The 19,420-nt window shown below is 36.4% G+C and overlaps 1 non-coding gene across 1 annotated transcript; it reads right to left on the bottom strand.

The window, feature by feature from the left end:
- Positions 1-18,661: 18,661 nt before the first annotated feature.
- On the bottom strand, positions 18,662-18,734 carry TRNAT-GGU (transfer RNA threonine (anticodon GGU)). Its single transcript has one exon. It is a non-coding gene; the product is annotated as a tRNA-Thr (tRNA).
- Between the last annotated feature and the right edge of the window lie 686 nt (positions 18,735-19,420).

Here is a 19,420-nt window from a genome sequence, read left to right as displayed (position 1 = left end):
TTTTACAAAACATTTGTTAATTTATATAACTTTACATTTCAACGTACATATGAAATCGTACCTAAATATTCTTTAAATTAACCCATAACTTGTTTTTCTAGGTAAATATTTATTTTAATAACTCGTTTTCATTTCCTAAATCTTTAATTTCATAATATTTTTACTTCTATACTTTGGTCAATTTTCTCTGATAAACATGTCCAAAAATGGCCGGGTATTAGTAATTTATAAACATCCAATCAGAGAAGCCTAAATATAATGGCCTCTCTCATAACAATGATCCCCTAGCTGAAGTTAAATATCTTGCTTTCCCTTCTGCTCTAGAGTGTCTTTAAAATTATTTGAATTTGAACCCTCAACTTTAAATGACTAAATTGGTTTTTCTGTCGTCTTTTCTATAACAAACTATTTATTAGTAAAGCAACATATTTTTGATATCATTATTGACCACGTATAATACTAGGAACCACCTATGTGTTTATAATCAAAAAGTAAACGAGTCATACATACGTTTCGTAGCAAATATCCAATAAGACCGGTTCCGTTTGAATTTGACGTTGAATGGCCATAGCTAAACATTTCTTCCTCGAAAACTACAGAAAAGCTGGAAATAGTTTAAACGTGAACTTTAATAACCAAGTACATTTTTTATAATATTGAATTTTGTTTCGGAGCTATTCTGGATGATTATATTTGTTAACGTTATAACATTTTCATATTGCATTAAAAGGGATCTTACGGACTAGAGTGCCGACACCTTAATTTTGTATTCTTTGTGTCCCTACGAGTTTTAAGTTTCTAATGAACCATGGTCCTATAAAACCCCGTTTCAGAGTTACGAACTCTCAATAATCGGCCTAAAAAACATTAAAATTACGAAAATGTGAAATTTATATTCTTCCTTTACCCTATTGTTTTCATAAATTGATCGGTTTTATTAAGCGATAAAGTGATAAACAAATTGTTGAATATCAATAGACCATTAAGAGATCGTTCAGAAATATGCACCGCTAAGTTTAAGGTGGAAAATTGACTAATTTTTAAATCTTTCAAGTTAATGATGACATAATATAAACCCTAGTTGTGAGTAACACGCTAAAACACATCGGACACATAATGAATGACTTATTACAACAACTGATCAAATTGCCCACGAACGAAAACGTCGTAAAAATGATTTATGCACGTTTTCAAATGAACTTTGGTGTGTAACGAAGTCTCACATTCATCATTTATGCACTGCCGTATATCTTAGACATCTTAGACTTTGTAAACTAAGTCTTTAAAATGTCCCCATAGATAAAAAAATCGTATGGGTTCTTCTCTCGCGAGGGTTGGAGTTGGTCAGTCTCCCGTTTGCGCAGGTCTACACTTTCAAATGTTCGTCTTTTTGGTACAATCAACCAGCTTCATCTCATCTTCCTTCGGCTCGTCCATACATCAAGTGCATGTCCGCGTTTTCCGAGTTGGTAATCACTTGCAAAGTGATTCAATTTCCAAATTTAAGAAGGTGTTTTATACCGACAATTACACCATCACTTCCTAGGTGTAAAAACTTTCGAACTCAAAGACTTTGGGCCGGTTCCAGAGCCATTTTCAAAACTCTCGTAAGTTAAGAATATAATTGATACAATGGCAATGAAGAAAGAGGTACTGCACTTCATTTACTAAAAATATAAAATTTAAATTTTTATAAATACATTACATTTGCCAAGATAGAAACAAAAACCCGTACCTTCTGTAAGCACCAGTGGATTTTACACTCCTCAAGCCACAACAAGTGGTGTTTTTTTTTAATTCACGAAGTGCCGGGGATTTTTCGTGTCTCCATTAAATACATCACCGAGCGTGGGTGGTAGGGTTTCCCGAAATTTAACATAAAAAAATTTAATTTAGCTTCCCAAATTGATGACAACAGAATTGCAAAAAAAAAGAAAAATTAAACACGCAAGTTGTTGTCAATTAAACTAGTATGTTTAGAAATGAGCAGATTAGTTATATTACTAACTAGTGCAATAATTAAATAGTTGCAAGGGCTCAAAACCCACTTTGAGACCCACTTAGGCCAACAGTAGAAGCAAAATCCAATAGTGGTATTGTTAAAGTTGCTTTTTTTGTACATTCCCTGAAAAACAGATTGATAAAAATTTACATTATAAGTAATAATTTGGTATACATATTGAAGGTGATAAAGAAGCCATAAGAGGCTGCGTACCATACCCGAGCCCTATGAACCTACTACTTGCAGTGCTAATGCATTAGATCAGGCTGCCCATTCTGTAGTTAACAATCAGGAACGTTTGAAAGGGCTTTTGGAAAAGACACTCCAAGAATATGGTCACCAAAAGAGAGCAGAATGGCCAGCTAGTTAATTCCTTTTCACTTCATTTGGACAATTTTAATAAAATTTTGGTTTTAATTCATAATGCTCATGTTCCAGCTGAAAAGGATAAGATCATTTACAGCAGTATGTCTACTCCTTTAAAATAAAATTAATAAATATGTTTTATTACATTTTCACAAACTTTCAGATGTAAAAACGTCCCGCAATAGCAAAACTATTATTGTTTTATCTTATCTTTTGTCTAGTCAAACAGCTGACCAACGTTTTTTTCCAAAGGAGCTGTCTTCATAAGTTTGGCGGTATTTTTAATTTTTTTCAAAGGTTGTTAACACCTACCTGTATTTTCTTACCCATGAGTGAACAATATTTACAATAAACATATCTTAAGTATAATTGAAGATGTTTTTTTAACAGTTGGTACATGTATATGGAAAAAGGGGATTTTTTCTTAAAATGCCAAGTACTTTAAAAACAAAGCTACAATAGTAAATTAATACTTCATTTTAAGAATCAAAATAATTTTTATTATAGTGGAGCAAATGTAGGAAATCAAAGTGTAATACAAGTGATAACCAGATGTAACAATGAGAAAAAATGTATCGTGATAAAATTTCCAGAATTTTTGGCACAAAGTTTTGGGATATGCAGGTAGTTGACTTGAGATCACCAAACCCTGGTCCCCTGACTACATCATTGCGAATTGTTGTCAACCTCGTTATAAAGTGGGGAGGAAGCTATTTTAAAAATAAGAAAAATGTGAGTTATATTTAAGTTAAGTTAAAGTGAAGTAAAAATTAATTAGAACAATTGCAAGTCCATGAAAATTCCATTTAAAGACAATTGGTCCACTGATTCCTGCGATGTTCTAGGCTTTCGACCAATTGGTTTTAAGATGTTATTGGCACGAGATTGCAAGCGTGGGTTGTGGGGCTCGGGGATAACACTTGCATCATCTTGTCCATCTTCTACCATTGGCTCAGGCATTTCCACACTTTCGTCAAGTTGTGCAAAATGGCGCAAGCGAGAACAAATTGACAATTCTTTTGAGGTTTATATAACAAATTCCCTTCGTAGTCGCTCAACGCGCGCCATAGAGATTTGAAGAGACCATCGCATCTATCGATGCAACTTCCGGCTCTTCTAAGACGACACGTCAACCGTCGCGACGGTTGAATCTCTTCTGTGGCTTAGTTCCCGAATGGAGAATGAGACGCATCAGCCAAGGTTCCAGAGGGTAGCCACTGTCTCCAATTAGCCATGATCCCTCTGTATCCATCGAGGAGAGATGGGTCCCGAAGTCGTCATTTTCCCCATATGCTTGAATCGTGAGTACTCCCAGGCCAGTCCGCCACAATGTCCAGGATTCTAGTTGTGTAATCGCAAACCTAATTGTTAAAAAATTGGGTAAATATTAGAAATATTGAAAAGTATCGTTACCTACACAATTTCAATATACAAAATTATGGCTTACCAACTGAACGTTGATGGAGTACCGGCCTTTACGATTCAGATAAACCTGTGAATAGGAAGTACTCGGTTTTTGGATGGGAATGTGGATACAGTCGATGCTCCTGAGGCACCCAAGAAGACCTGCCTTCTCCGTAAATACAAGCTTTCGACCTAGGATCTCTTCCTTGGTTGATGGGAATTTTATGTAATGGTGCATTCGACTGTTAAAAGCCGCTGTCACACCACGAATGATGCGGCTCACACTCGACTTGACAGTTCTGTGTCGATAATAATTCGCCGTTACCCACTGAATGCAAGCATATGAGGATCTGTAAACATTTCATTTCATTATACAAATTCTCCAATAGTTACTTTTCAAAAATAGCAAAACGAAAAGTCTACTGTTCAATCGATCTTCTTTTCGTTTTACATTATATGTATACTTAAATATAAAATGAAACGATGGATCTTTCTCTTCTCTTCATTTTGTTATTAAATAGTAATGGCAAAGAAATTCTTACCTGTGTAGCAGAATCAATTGAACGACCACTCTGTGTTTGGTGCTCCAAATCAGGCCTTAGCATTTCCCAAAGCTTAATAAATACCCATTTAGGTAAACGGTAATGTGCTAAAAATTCTTTATTACTCAAATCCATAGCCTTGGGTCTCTCTCTTGATACATTTTTTTTTGCGGTACATCTAGTTCAACATTATTTACACCTTGATTTATTGCATTTGCTCCACGAAGGGCCAAAAGAGCAACGTACTCCACCATATTTATTCCTTCTTTGGCTACCCACCGAAGACGCCAAAAACAGCGGTTTTTGTTTTATTTCCTTCAAATTCGCTGGACCTAACCAAACGGATTACTCTGAAGGAAATTACGAGATAAACTTGATAATGGGTAATCCCGTAGCCAAAATTAGTAAAACAAGTCAGAGTGGAAGTTACAATACCAACGGCTCTCGAAAACTGTCTTCCACGTGGGAGCGCGATAGTTAATTTTTTTTAGTAGATTGTGACGTGTGGGACAATTCAGTCCTCTCGTCCATTTGATTAATCGGGGCTAGATATGTGTAGCGGCCACGCCAACGGGGGATAACTGGGGACATGAGTGGGGACACCCGTGGCGGAAGTATTCCGACCACCCGTTGGGGGATTGGTGGTCTTCCTCAAACGGCCATCCACAAACTCTGCCTCCCAGACGCTTATGATTACAGGAGTACGCCACTACTTAAATTTGCAACACGAATCTTATAACTTAACATTTCGTTTGTCTGGAATGTACTTTCAGAATCTAGAGGTCTGCTCTAAAGATTTCGCATTTAGAGAGCCGGAAAGACTTGGGCACAAAAAAGATTGCCACGCTGCGTACGGAAACGGCAAATTGACGCTTCTATTCATAAGGACTATTTCACAGCATAACCCAGAAATACGCTTCACGATGAAATCAGCAAACCGACTTAATTACTAAATCGATACTGCTCTTAAGTATGGAGACTCGAGTTGCGTAGTTGAAATAACAAAAAATGTAAGGAGTTATTGCCACGACTTTCCGACAGAATACAATGACATAATATTGGACGAAGAATTTATTTTGGAGAAATATTTAAAAGCATTTAAAGCTATGAATAAACGTAATTTCAACACATCAATAAATTCCTGCGTTTCTCACGAAAAGCTTCGTTTTAGGCCAATAATTTTTATATAACGGCGCTGGAAAGTACAAAGAAAATATAATACCTCCGACGTGTATTCTGAATGGATTATTCGTAAAAAGACGTCAACCAGAAATTGCGTCATTGAATTCCCACGAAAGGTTTTAATCCAAAGAGCGTGAGCTTTTCAAGTGGTATAAAGAATGGGGACGATTGGTAAAAATAATTTACCGCACCAACAGATGATTCAGAAAAAGAAAGGAAAACTTTTCATTGGTCTCTACCTATCGAAGAAACGGCGATCATGTTACTAGATCCAGGAGCGCCAATAAACCACATACGGAATTGTACGTTATGGTCCTCTGAGAACCAACCAAAGCCAAATGGTTTTTCGAGCACTTGGTTTATGTTTCGAAATTGTAAAAGAAATATGAATGGCTGTAAACAGAAAACCACATTTAAACGACCATCGTCTTACCCTGACACTCCAAGCAACTACTTAACAAAATTATTGAAGACGTCGAATTTTACTTTGAAACTGTCACTCCGAATGAAGGACAAATTTACGACGAGGAAGCTGAACTTCAAAAACACGTACTATTGACGCAAATTGAGTGCGATAAAGCTGAAGCCTAAAATGAAGAATTCACTATTTACCCGCTTTTAAAAAAACATTCTGGAGAAACAGATACGGCGTTTTATCAAATGTTGAAAGTAACGACGCGTCATTTGACAATCGCTTGAAAGAATTGAATCGCATGTGTTACTCCGATCTTTATCCATTTGGCTGGGGCGGTCAACACGAACAACGCCAAGTTCCACTGACGTCAGCAGAGTTCATTAAATGCCGTCTTCTGTCAAAGCATTCGCAATTCCTAATTAATCAACAGTATCTTTTAAACTGATTAAACGACACCAATATGTTTCCCGTTTCAAAGAACGCTTCACAGTTGGAAAATACTTCGAGCTCTTATCTAAAGGCTAACTTCAAAGTGATCTAACGACAGTATTTTCAAAACTTCGAAACACAGAGTAATACTGGCGAAAGCCCAGAAAAGATTAAAGGAACGTAAACTGACCAGAAAGGTCCAAACTACCAACCAGCGAGCTCGTGGCTCTAGATCAAGGCTTGGCCACTGAATTCATAGATAACAAGTTTATCCTATCCAATGACACCTCTTTCGGCAAAGTATTGCACTATTTGGTGCGGAGACAATATCAGAATCGCGGTCTACAACATTTCCACATGCTGCTTTGGGGAGAGGACGCACCTGTTCTCGGTAAATCGTCTACCGAAGACGTTGCAAATTTTATTTCGAAATATGCTTTGTACAAACTGCCAGAAAAATTTTTTAGCCTGAAATTGGCACGCAAAATCAATACATAACAAGTGTAACAACTTTTATTTAAGAACCAAAAAAACGAAACATAATGTTCAAAAGATTGGTTGTTTTGGATTTCTATGACCCGAGACCAAACACCCAGTCTTAAGAGACGTTGTTACGTCCCTTGCTTTTTGTAAAGCCCTTCAACTTAAAAGTTGGTTATACGACTTGACTCGTTTCAGTATTGAAACTTACGTCAACGATTACAACCCTACGGTTGCACTAGCGTGGGAAGGCAACACGGACTTACAGCTCAAACGAATCAAGCATCATGCTCACTCATTATTGTACAAAGTTCACAACGAAAATTGAAAAAGGAACCACTTGGGATACTTTCCGAGAAATAAATCCCACCAAAACCTCTCTAACACTAAGTCTTTATCGATGCTTTGCGCAGTTTGAACATTAGAGATTGTGTAGCTTAAGAAACCGCTGACAATTTGTTGGGATTGGCATTATTCAATACTGATCCTAACCCGACTATTAAATGGTTATACGTCTACATGGTACCAAGTCGAAAATTGAAATCGAAAGGCTATTTGCAGCTACTTTCGTCGCAATGGGCTGAAATATATTTCCCGTCAGTAATTGATACGCATTATACAGGAAGACCCGTTGAACATAGTGACATGTATCTCTACGATTTCGCAAGATTGCATGACATTGTAAACCAAAAAAAATAAAATAATTATACGTATTTCAAATTTACTAACACTGATATTTGAAAAACGTACCAGGCAATATTTTATCAATAACTAAAAGATACATCTTTTTTCCGGATCTTCATTATGGTGTATTTACTCTTTTAATAATCAAGCCGTGGAAAGACACTTCGGAGTTGAGAACCAATTTCAAAACTTATGACAAAGCCTTTAATAAAGTTAAATTCGATCTCGAAGGAGCAAACAAAATCCTTAAAAATTACATGAAAATTTTAAAGTTGGAGAAAAATTCGAACTTTTACAGAAAAAGTGGGACGAGATTCTTAATGAACCAGTAGTGCCAGCGAACGACAACCCTGATAATCCCCTAGATTTCGCTGCAATGGAAATGGAATGCGCTGTGTAAGAGTTTAAAATGCTGTTGACGACATAGATATGAATGACGTAAATGAACTAATTCGTTATTTAAATTTGAAAGGTTGTAGCCGCTGTCAACACTGATGAAACCATGCGATTGTTCGTTTGTGAAATCGGAGGCAAGTAGATATAGAAGGGGGGGTCTATATGGCTGTAAATAGGTGGGTGTGTGTTCTATATGTGTAAGATGCGGTGGTGAATGCGGTGGGATAAGGTGGGGAACGCGGTGGGTTAAGATAGGGCGGTTAATATTTTACAAATTTGAGATAAGAAAGCGTCTTATAAAGCCGATCGCAATTTAGAATTAAAATATTGTGTCAATAGGAAAAGGGTAAACAGTGTAAGTAAGTAACAAGCATATTGTATTTATTATTTTATGAAACTCGTTTTCCACATCAAAGCACCCTTTCCATACCAAGAGCTGAATTGCAAGGATAGAAGAACCAACACATGGATCACGCATAATATTTGCGGTCTGCAGTGAAATGACGGTGAAATCGAGTATAGGGAGTTATCAGACATAATTAAACAAATATCAACTAAAACTAAGACTCTATTCTCAAAGGGTTTAGAGAAATGTACTATTTTTTCGAAACTCTTTGGAAAAAACGTGGAAAATTTGGAAGATCATGGATGTCCTAAATTTAGTTCCCTTGTGAAATGTGATTCTGATTTATTTTGTAAATATCATCATGCAAACAATAATTGCGCCCTGTTCAAATCATGTCAATTATCACTTTAAAAAAAAATATTTCAAATGAAAAACAATAAATTATAATTTCACTATTTAATTGATTGCTTTTTTTATTGGAGAGGAGGCTGGGAAAACCAACTTGATATGCTAACGTCAAAACTTTCCTAAACTGTTTTTAACTAATACGATATTATGAAGATGTTTTTATTGGAGAGGAGGCTGGGAAAACCAACTTGATATGCTAACGTCAAAACTTTCCTAAACTGTTTTTAACTAATACGATATTATGAAGATGTTTTTATTGGAGAGGAGGCTGGGAAAACCAACTTGATATGCTAACGTCAAAACTTTCCTAAACGGTTTTTAACTAATACGATATTATGAAGATGTTTTTCAAATTAATAAAGTTTAATCTCAATCCACCATAAATTACACTTACAATCGAAATGTTATCAGATATATTTTACTTCAGAACCTTAAGTTTCATTGAGATATGTATCTGGAGTGACCCCGGATCTAGTATAAAACCTTTCAGATCCCTCCTAAATTTATCCACTCTCAATTCGATAAGTTTATTTTGAAATCATGAGAAGCAAAGTAGACATGAGCTTGACGAAATATATTTTAAGATTTTCTATTAAGAAAATATTAGGTCCCTCGAATCTTCCACCTTTTTCACTCGAAACGCTGAAAAATATATTAGGGGAATATAAAAATTGGTTTTGCCGTGAAATTATCTACCACGAAGAAAAGGATTATATTGATGTTCATCTAGCCTCGCACGTTAATATCTCAAAGATTTTTGACAGGTTGGGGAGCCGCTCTAAAGATTACATCAACGTAAGAACATTTTTATTATTAAATACTTAACCATCGAAACGGAATTAAAAAATTATTTAAAATATTACACTATTGTATATTTACAGATCGAAACCCAGAGCTAACAGATGCGCAGACAGAATGCGTAACAGATTGGTTTTCATTTTTTAAAGATGGAGCTACTCATGCAAACCAGAACGTCACGCCTTCTACCGACATCACCACACCTAGTACATCCAATGACGCAACCCGGAATTTGAAACGAAGACGACCTGATGATAAAACAAAACTCAAAACCTATGTAGAAAACACCGATCTCGAAAATATAATCGAATCAAAAAATTGATAAATAAAATGAATCAATAAGTTTAATCATTTCAATTGATAAATAAAATGAATCAATAAGTTTAATCATTTCAATTGATAAATAAAATGAATCAATAAGTTTAATAATTTCAATAAATTTAACTTATTATTTTATCATACTATTTATATGCTGATAGCGTATAAGGAGCCTCTCACCACTCAAATATAGCTGATTGAGGTAGTATATAAGCCTGACCAAAAAAAAGCGCCTCAATTTAGTTCATCGTTTCAAACCTGATTTATTTTAGTTCCTGCAAAGAATACGAAATGTTTCAATGCGTGATATGTCCTAAGACGTTTAGCAGACCGGACGCCTTAAAACTTCATGTAAACGAGAAACATGTGAAAGTTGTAAAAAAGCCTTTACATGAAAAGATGGTTTGAAAAGACACTCGGAAGTTCACCTAAGGAATAACCATGAAAATGCGGAATTTAATTCCAAAACCTCATCAACAACAACAACACCGACAACTGCGGTAAAGTCTGACACTCCAACTACAGGGAATACAACACCAGCGACGGATAACGTTCTCATATCACCGTCAAGCGATATTCGTAAACATTTTCCACCACAACCGAATGACTCATCAAAATCCAACCTCCCAATATCGACAGAAACCCGAACGACGTCGGCTGAATCTACGCCAACAACATCGGGAAACACAGTTCATCTTCCTTCTACATTTCTTGCATCATCACCAACAAACCGAAATAACGAGTTTATTAATTTCAACGAGCTAGAAGATTACGATGTATGTGAAGATGTTGAAGTAATCAAGGCCTTGGACGGTGTCGTTGTTAGTTCGCGTTACACAGTACCATATACCGTAATTGATCCGCTCGCGCTTATACGTGAGATCAGAGATTCGCTTATTGAATATTTGGAAAACCAGTTACGAACGAAAAACGGTATTAAGCGGTATTATGTAATCCGTGATCGCTTTACACGTGATGTGGTAGACGGTCAAACGGTCGAAGTTCATCCATATTTCAGAAGTACGACTTTCACAGCATTATCAACTGAGGACGGTGTAATGAAAATCGTGAAAGCTATTGAAGAGTTTGAAGATATGGGGAGGGGCTTCCAAATTCAAAACATTGAATTCATTCAGGTGGTCATAAAATATTTACCTTTAGTGGCAGGTACTTATATGGAACTCCCTGATCATATTAAACGTACAAAAGGTGTGCTTAACGTTAGTTCTACAGACGGGAAGTGTTTCTTATGGAGTATTTTAGCTCACCTTCATCATGTCGAAAAAAACCCAAACTTAGTATATAATTACAGAACATTTGAAAACGAAATAGATTGTTCGGACATTTCGTTCCCATTTGTATTTAACATCGCAGTACTAAAATCATTTGAAAATAAAAATAATTTATCAATAAATATATTTGCGTATGAAGGAGATGTGTTCCCACGTCACGTGAGTTATTATAAAGTGTCTGGATAACGGCAGATTAACCTTTTATTTATCACAACGGGGAAAGCCAACACTTTTGTTTGATAAAAAGTTTGAGTCCGCTTCTGTCAAAATATACAAAAAATAAATGTCAATCATTCTACTGTCACAACTGCTTCAACAGATATTCCGGCTGTAATGCGGAGATAAACCATCAAAACCATGAACCTGAATGTAGCGTCCACGATCCGCAACGCATTAAATTACCTTTCAAAGACCCTGTTCTAAAGTTCAAGAAAGTAGAAATGAAACAGAGGGTTCCATTCGTAATTTACGCTGATTTCGAATCAATTTTGGATCGAATAAATACGTGTTTAGCCGATTCAAAATTATCGTCCACTACTAATCTACAGGAACATATCGCCTGCGGATTAAGCTACGTTCTTGTCGGACCTAACGGTAATTATTTAAATCCCTCATTTTATATTATCAACTATTAATTTTAATATTTTATTTTACAGGTTCAAACCCTCCCATTACATATCGAGGTTTAGATGCCGTAGATGTTTTCCTAGAAAGCATGAAATTGGAAAAGGAGTACATCCAGACAGAGTAGAACAAAATGTTCCGATGGTTCTTTCCAGGAGCGAGATAGAAGAATCGCGAAATTGTGTTAAGTGCCATATTTGCGAGGAGGATTTTACATGTGAAGACGTCATTATTCAGGTATGGGTATAATACCAAAATAGGATTTAATCTGAAATAGATAACAACTAAAAAAAACACACACATTTAAAACGATTTCGTGGTATGGCTCACAACATCTGCAATCTCAGAGTTGTAAAATTTATCCCTGTAATCATGCATAATCTGTCGAGGTGAGTTTGTCCAAATTTTTATCGAACATATTTGAAAAAATAATTTTAATATGACATACAGGTACGACGCACATCTAATAATGCAACGTATTGTACTTCAAAAAGTTGAAAAACTTTCATGTATACCGTCAAACACGGAAACTTATAACAGCTTTTCATTCGGATCTCTGAGGTTTCTAGATTCTTTCCGGTTTCTACCCGACAGTCTAGAAAGTCTGGTGGCTAATGTTAACAAGAAAGGAGCTGATCATTTCCAAATTTTAAACAAATTTTACCCGGCGGAAAAAGTGGAACTACTGCTGCGGAAACAAGCCTATCCTTACGAGTATATGGACAGTTTCGAGAGATTCATTGAAACACAACTACCACCGAAAGAAGCCTTCTATAGTTCGCTAACCGGTGAATACATTTCCGATGATAGTTACAACAACTCTCGCAATTTTATTAAATCATATCATATTTTATCTTATCTTATCATATCATATCTTATCTAAAACAGGAGATTTCCACGTTCTGTATGTGACAGTAGATGCTATACAGTTGGCTGATGTTTGCAAGCCGCGTTATACATGACCAAAGTTGAAATTGATCTGTTTATAGACCCCGAGAAAGGGATCCGAGAAGGTGTTAGTATGATAAGTCATAGATTCGCACGAGCAAATAACCCGTATATCCCAGAAACATACGACATGTCCAAACCTAATAATTACATCATGTATCTGGATCTTAACAATTTATACGGGTTAGCTATGACATATGCATTACCCGTTTCCGGCTTCACATGTGTTTCACACCATAACCTTATAGAGTTTACTGAACAATTTATTTTGAGCTGTCCTGATGATTCCCCGAACGGGTTTATTCTAGAAGTGGATCTGGAATACCTGGAAGAGCTTCACGAGGAGCACAATGATTATCCACTAGCACCAGAATCGATAAAAATTATGGAACACATGTTTTCCGGTTATTACAATCGAATGATGGAGGGGCTAGGTATTCCGATTAAGGACACTCTCCCTAAACTTACCCCCAATTTATATGATAGAGAGAAATATGTGGTTCATTATCGAAACCTCAAATATTATATATCTAAGGGGATGAAGCTCACTAGCGTTCACCGTATTTTAACTTTTAAACAAGAAGCCTGGTTAAAACCTTATATAGATTTCAACACCGAAAAACGTAAAGCTGCCACAGACGAGTTTTCCAAAAGTTTTTATAAACGCTTAACAACAGCACATTCGGTAAAACTATGGAAAATCTTCGTAATCAGATAAATTTTCAACTCGTACAAACCCCTGAAATGGCGGTAAAGAAAGCTTCTTCCCCTACCTTTAAAAAGTTCACAATTTTCCATAACGAACTGGTTGGAATTGAGAAGTTCAAAAAGTTCCTTCTCTTAAATAGACCTATATTTACCGGTTTTACAATAGATCTTTCAATAAAAGTTACGTCCCCCTTCCATCCCGCCCGCCACGTAAAACTGGGTCTATGTGATTTAATTTCTGTTACATGGCTACCAGATTTTATCGGGTAGTTGTACAGCCAACCCTCTTTGAAACAGCCAACTTCAATCCAAGATTTTGCTTTAAACTGTAAGCCTCGGCAGACGCGTTAGCGGCGTTACCGTTCTCTGTGGTCCTTCGTTAAGATATTTAACGTTGGGTAAGTTAAAATTTTAATTAAATGAAATAAATCTAATGTAAATAACTTCATAATTTCTAGTTTTCCGTTAAATAGAGAAGATATAGAGCCACTAGACGGTAATAAAACCCCAAAACCAGGTTAACCAGCAAAAGTACAGTTAATGCTCAAATCTCCGAATATATTGAAGGAAAATTCAAAATGAGAAAAACTGATCCCATTAGAACTCAACGTATTACTTTCACAATCCGGAATGCAACAAGTGTTTCCTTTAACCCACGTAGCTTTTTTAGGCATTTTAGAATAATGAAATCCCGACTTATTATCTATATTTATGATCCCGAATTCCAACTTAGGCCTAACGTTTACAGCATTAAAAATATTTCCTTATTTCAGGCACCAAGCGACCACAAGTGACAAATACTATACAAAAAGGAATCTGTTAGTCCAGGCGCGGAATGTTAATACTCCTTGGCGAATGCTGAACAGGTTTCATTGAAAGGCCTATTCAAAGCTATCGAAATTGATTATGTACGAGTTTCCTTATGATTACATAAGGAACAAATACGGGAATCGCGCGCGTTTGGTTTTCACGGACACGGATTCGTCGACGTACGATATTCGATCTGAACCCTTGTGATAGCAAAAGATATATTTTAGACGATGGTATTCGCACGTTGTCTTACGGTCATTGTTGGATCGATATTATCGAGGAAAGGTGTGGTAAATAGGAAATATTGTTATGAAATATATATATACTTAATTATCTCAATAAATCGAAAGTGTTGTAAATTGTGATGTGTTTTTATTCGTGTGTGTGGTAGGAAATTGATGAACAATAAAATATTATTAGGATATATTTATTGAGTACTTTATATACATAAATTCAGATATCATATTATACACCAGTAAATTCCTACACCCTTAGAGGTGTCGGTGTTTACAATGTATAGTAATGGAAACGTTTTCACGGTCTTAGGTAGTTTATCAGTCGGGAAAACCACCTGAACAGGTATTTGGTGTATGGGTCATTCTTGAGTATTTTTTCGAGTTGTTGTGAGTCCATTATACACTTTGATCGAATAAAACAACTCTGTTGTTGTCAATTTCAATCAGGGATTGGTATTCCGAATAATAAATCACGCTAACCGTGGTTGGTAATGACTCTCCAAATATTAATTCAAGGCGAACGCTTCCGTTCTTTATAAGATTGAAACTTTCAGTCGAACTCTACTTAGCAGGACCCCCAAAGTCAGAAGAGTTTGAATCATGCTTTTGTACGGGTACTGTTGAGCACATGATGTTACCGATCTGTCTCCCAATGATACGTGAACCTCGCCAAACAGACTGTTCAAGAATGGATTTTCCGGTGCAACCTTATCCGAAGTTGCGTTTGAGGGAGTTGCGCCTTTAGGTAAAGTTACATCTGGTTTCACAATTTTTACTTGAAGTTGGATGAGAGTATTTTTCAAATCTATGTACGTTTCCGAATTGCCGGCGATATTAAATATAATAGTTTGATTTTCGTTTACGTTCGACGTTGGGTTATATTCAACCCATTGACTACCAATAATACCAGTCTGGGTATATGGCACATGGAATAAATCGAGTTCCGAACTAATGCTATTTTGAGAACGGTGGTGTTGCAGTGACATTATATGATAATTTTAGACTACGAGAATATATCGGAGTGAAGACGAGAGCGTCTTTTCTTCTTCCCTGTTCGGACTGAACTAATAATTGAAGATGCTTTTCGTTTCCTTTTACGACCGTTCCCTGTTAGTTTCGTCACTTCTTCAGCTGCAGTTGTTAATGCTTCTTTCCCCACCTGTTTACCCCTACTCTTTAAACTTCTCTAATAGACACCCCGCTGGAAACATCCGATGCAATTTTTGCTCCAGTATTTAAAATTTTTCGACCTAGAAATGAGGAGCCTCTTTTAAACATAGGCATAGCTGATCGAAATGCTGAAGCTAATATATTCCCGAGTCCATAGCCTCCTTGAACACTCACTCCTCGGTATACCGGGATCGATCCGTGTCCGATTTGATTTAAGTAATAATTTTGATAGTCACTAACAGAAACGTAGTCTAAATTATGTGGAGACATGTTTATCGATGACCTCTTTTATCATTAATGAGGTAAAGATCGATTTAGCTTAGGTTTTTATAGTGAATTCCAGGTTCTTCAAGGTTTAAAATGTAGAGTAACGTGAGCTTTACCACGCTCAAAACGGATCGGTTGTCCAATTTCATTCATTATATTAATTTCGATGGTCTGAAAATTGTTGTTCGCGATAAGTATATAATGTGGTCTTCAAAATTATCTCTCGACGGTATCGCCGTCTTTACCCTGAATACTTATAATTCGCAATAGTGGTACGTCAGAGTCACCAACTGATCGGCTTCGTATTATGTTAGAATAAACGAATCGAGAGTGTAAACCCGCGTCCATATCGCAACTAAAAGGAGCTGTCATTGAATATACCACGGTCACATCCTCTCCCGGTGTGCGTGTGAATCCTAAAATAATAGCGATTTCATGCGGAATATAAAGTTGGTTCATTTCGAACAATTCAACAACCACACGTCGGTTGGGTTTACTGTAGACGAGTTTGACCTTGGATCTTATATTCCGTCCATCAGCATCAACAGACATGATTTCCAGTAAATCTTCAACTTCGTAATATCCGGGTGGTATTACTATATTTATATGATCAACAATAGGGTACGTTTCCTGGGTCATAGATTTTTCAGGGTTTCCATCAGATCCGGAATAGTTTTCCAAATCCGAACTATACATTCTTCTCGAACGTTATTCCAAATTCTTGGATAACTGATTTCAGCGGGTCCAACTACGTAAGCACCTTCGAGTTTTATTGGTTCTGGTAAATACGTTCTATACTCGCTTACAGTGTTATTTTTAAAATAACGTATTGAAGATTCCGAAGGCAGAGTAATATTGAAACTCATAGTATTACAACTTCCTGTACCCAAGAATCGAAATCTGGACTGTAGCCTTTCCAACGCACTAACTGCTCTTTAGTTCCGTCGGGTTTTGTTCTCTTCCTTAAAACTTTATCTATTTTAAATAAACAGTTATCGAGGTCCTTTCCAACTTTCTGTATTTCCTCTTTGTTGAAAACTCCTAAAATGGGATCGGAGTTTAAAGCTTCAAGTTTATATACCGGAGGTTTGTACCCTTTTTCGAAGATCATTTTATTTTTACTCATTCGGACGACGTCACCTATTTCAAACGGGTGTGAGATTGGGGGTGAAAAATTAATTTTTCCGTATAAATTCTGCCACACTTGTTTCGAGTTTACTTTCACCACTTCAACGGGTTTACATTTAATTGAGCTATGATAGTTGTGGTTTTATGAGTCTATTAAATCTGGTAATACGTCAATATATTTATGCGTGTTATTTTCAGTGAAATATCGGTACATTCGTGATTTTAGAGTGCGATTAAACCTTTCTATAACACTGGCCTTTACTTCAGAGTGTGTAGCGAAACTTTTTATCCTTCTACGTTTCAATTCATGTTGAACTTCTTTACACAGAAACTCGTTACCGTGGTCTGTTTGAACAATCTTAGGCTTTCGACCTGATTCTAAAATAGAATTAAACGCTGTAACCATGGTCGTACCTTTCTTGTCTTTTGTAGCAACAGCAAAAGCGTATTTGCTGAATATATCAATGCAACATAATATATAACAATATCCGCTATTGAGGTGTTTGATATCTCGCATGTCCGCTAGATCGAGTTGCCATTGTTCGACTATGCCATACACGATCGTTTTGTTTCGTCGAAATTTGTGTTTCAACGGTTTGTGTAACGTATAGGTATATTGTCGTTTTAATAATTCTTTAACGTCTTTTAGGGAAACTTTAATTCCCTTTCCTCTGGCGGCACGATAAAGTCCTTTTACACCTCCAAAACTTCCAGGTTCTTTTACGTTAAGATATATTTTTGCTAGGTTATCCATTCCTCGTACAGTTCATAACACTCTCATGATACCAGTATAAGATATTAAATAACTCGAAAACTATAAAATCAAATAATAGTAAACCCAGCCACCGGTAAATAAGGCATTAAAAGTCACAAGCTGACTTGGGCCCTTTGGTGGTGCCTAGGGTATTAGCCTAGCTAATTATTATTATTATTATATAGGATAGAGTTAAGAATCTAGCGGGAGAAGGATCGTTTCACCCTTCCATGTTGATGGTATAAAGTAATTAAAGAAAAACACACTTGATATGGTTTTATATCCTTTATTTTAATTTTATCCAATTTAATAATCCATCACCATTCATAGATACAGGGCTTTGAGGTAGAGCATTTAAAAAATCGCGAGCTTGAACTTCATTTCCGTTATAATTAGAGGTTACATTTTCTGTTGATGGTTCAAAGGATAATTTATTTTTATAAGTGACGGGAACATTTTCGTTGTTAAGCAGTTCGTAGAAACGGTCTAAACCGACGGTTATATGTTTCGGTACCCCTTAACAGAGTCGTGCAAAATGGCCATAGTATTTGTTCCAACAACGCTGTGTCTTTTGTACATAAGTTCTCCCCTAGGTGACCATTCAATTTTGCTGTTATTTTCAATCCACTTGTATAATGCGATTGCCGGTTTGAGGAGTGAATCTGGAATAGCGATGGCTATTTCCGAATACCAATCCTTCTTTTTAGGTTGGTTGAGGGTTTTAACTTTTTTGGTTCTTTCACTAATTTTACGTTGTAATAAGTGGTTATATAAGTGAACTTTTTCAGATTGATTAAGTTTACGATTATTTAAAACGGTCTTCGTATTCAGGTTTTCATCAATTTTCGGTTGAGTATTCATTCGAATGTAAACTTCTTAATTACAAGTTTCATTTTAAATCAAGGAATACCTCTGCGTATTGTTCCATACCAGAGTGACTGAGAAAAATCACATCACCTCGGGCAGGAATCGAACCTACGACCTTTGGGTTACCGTCCCAACGCCACTACCATTGGACTACCGAGGCCACGAATAATCAGGCCTCGTACATCCAATTTAAGAATACTCGATCTTGTTCACATTATTGACGGGATTCATTTAACCCGTTGTGGACGGTGCCGTAGCATTTTTTTACGTCAACTAGTTTATAACAGGACCTTGATAGCCTGTAGTCATAACATTGTGAATTTATTTTTATTGTTACGCAGGAATTAAATACATTCACAATGTAAACTTCTTCAGATACTAAAATCAATTTTCTAGCCATTCTTGATAGCTCTACTTATAGCGGCACCTGCTGCGCTACTAACAATAGATAGGAGGGGGGCCAACAATAATGGTAGAAAACCACCTTTTTGAATAAAAATTTTTTTCGTTTCGTTGTGGTATTAGACTTAGATATCTTTCGTAACGTTCAACCGCTTCTTTTGCTCGTCTGAAAGTTTGACGTTCCCTCTTAAAACATTTATATAATCGCTTTGATCGCGTCGTTGTTCGCGTATTTAATAGCAGCTTTCTTTTGACACGAATTACACGTGGACAGGTACCTTAAAAATTCTTTATGATTGTGAACTTTCTTCATTTCGGTTCAAAGATGGCTGCTTCTTCACCTGGTATAAGCCCGGTCCGTAGTCTGTGGGCGTCTGACGTTGATGGTTTCAAATCAACACATAAATACCCGAAGTCTCGGGAAACCGCCTGACGGAAAGCGTC

Source organism: Leiobunum rupestre, chromosome 7 (genome assembly GCF_980474605.1).
Source record: "Leiobunum rupestre chromosome 7, qqLeiRupe1.1.hap1, whole genome shotgun sequence".
Taxonomy (NCBI): domain Eukaryota; kingdom Metazoa; phylum Arthropoda; class Arachnida; order Opiliones; family Sclerosomatidae; genus Leiobunum; species Leiobunum rupestre.
This window is presented reverse-complemented; position numbering and strand designations above follow the sequence as displayed.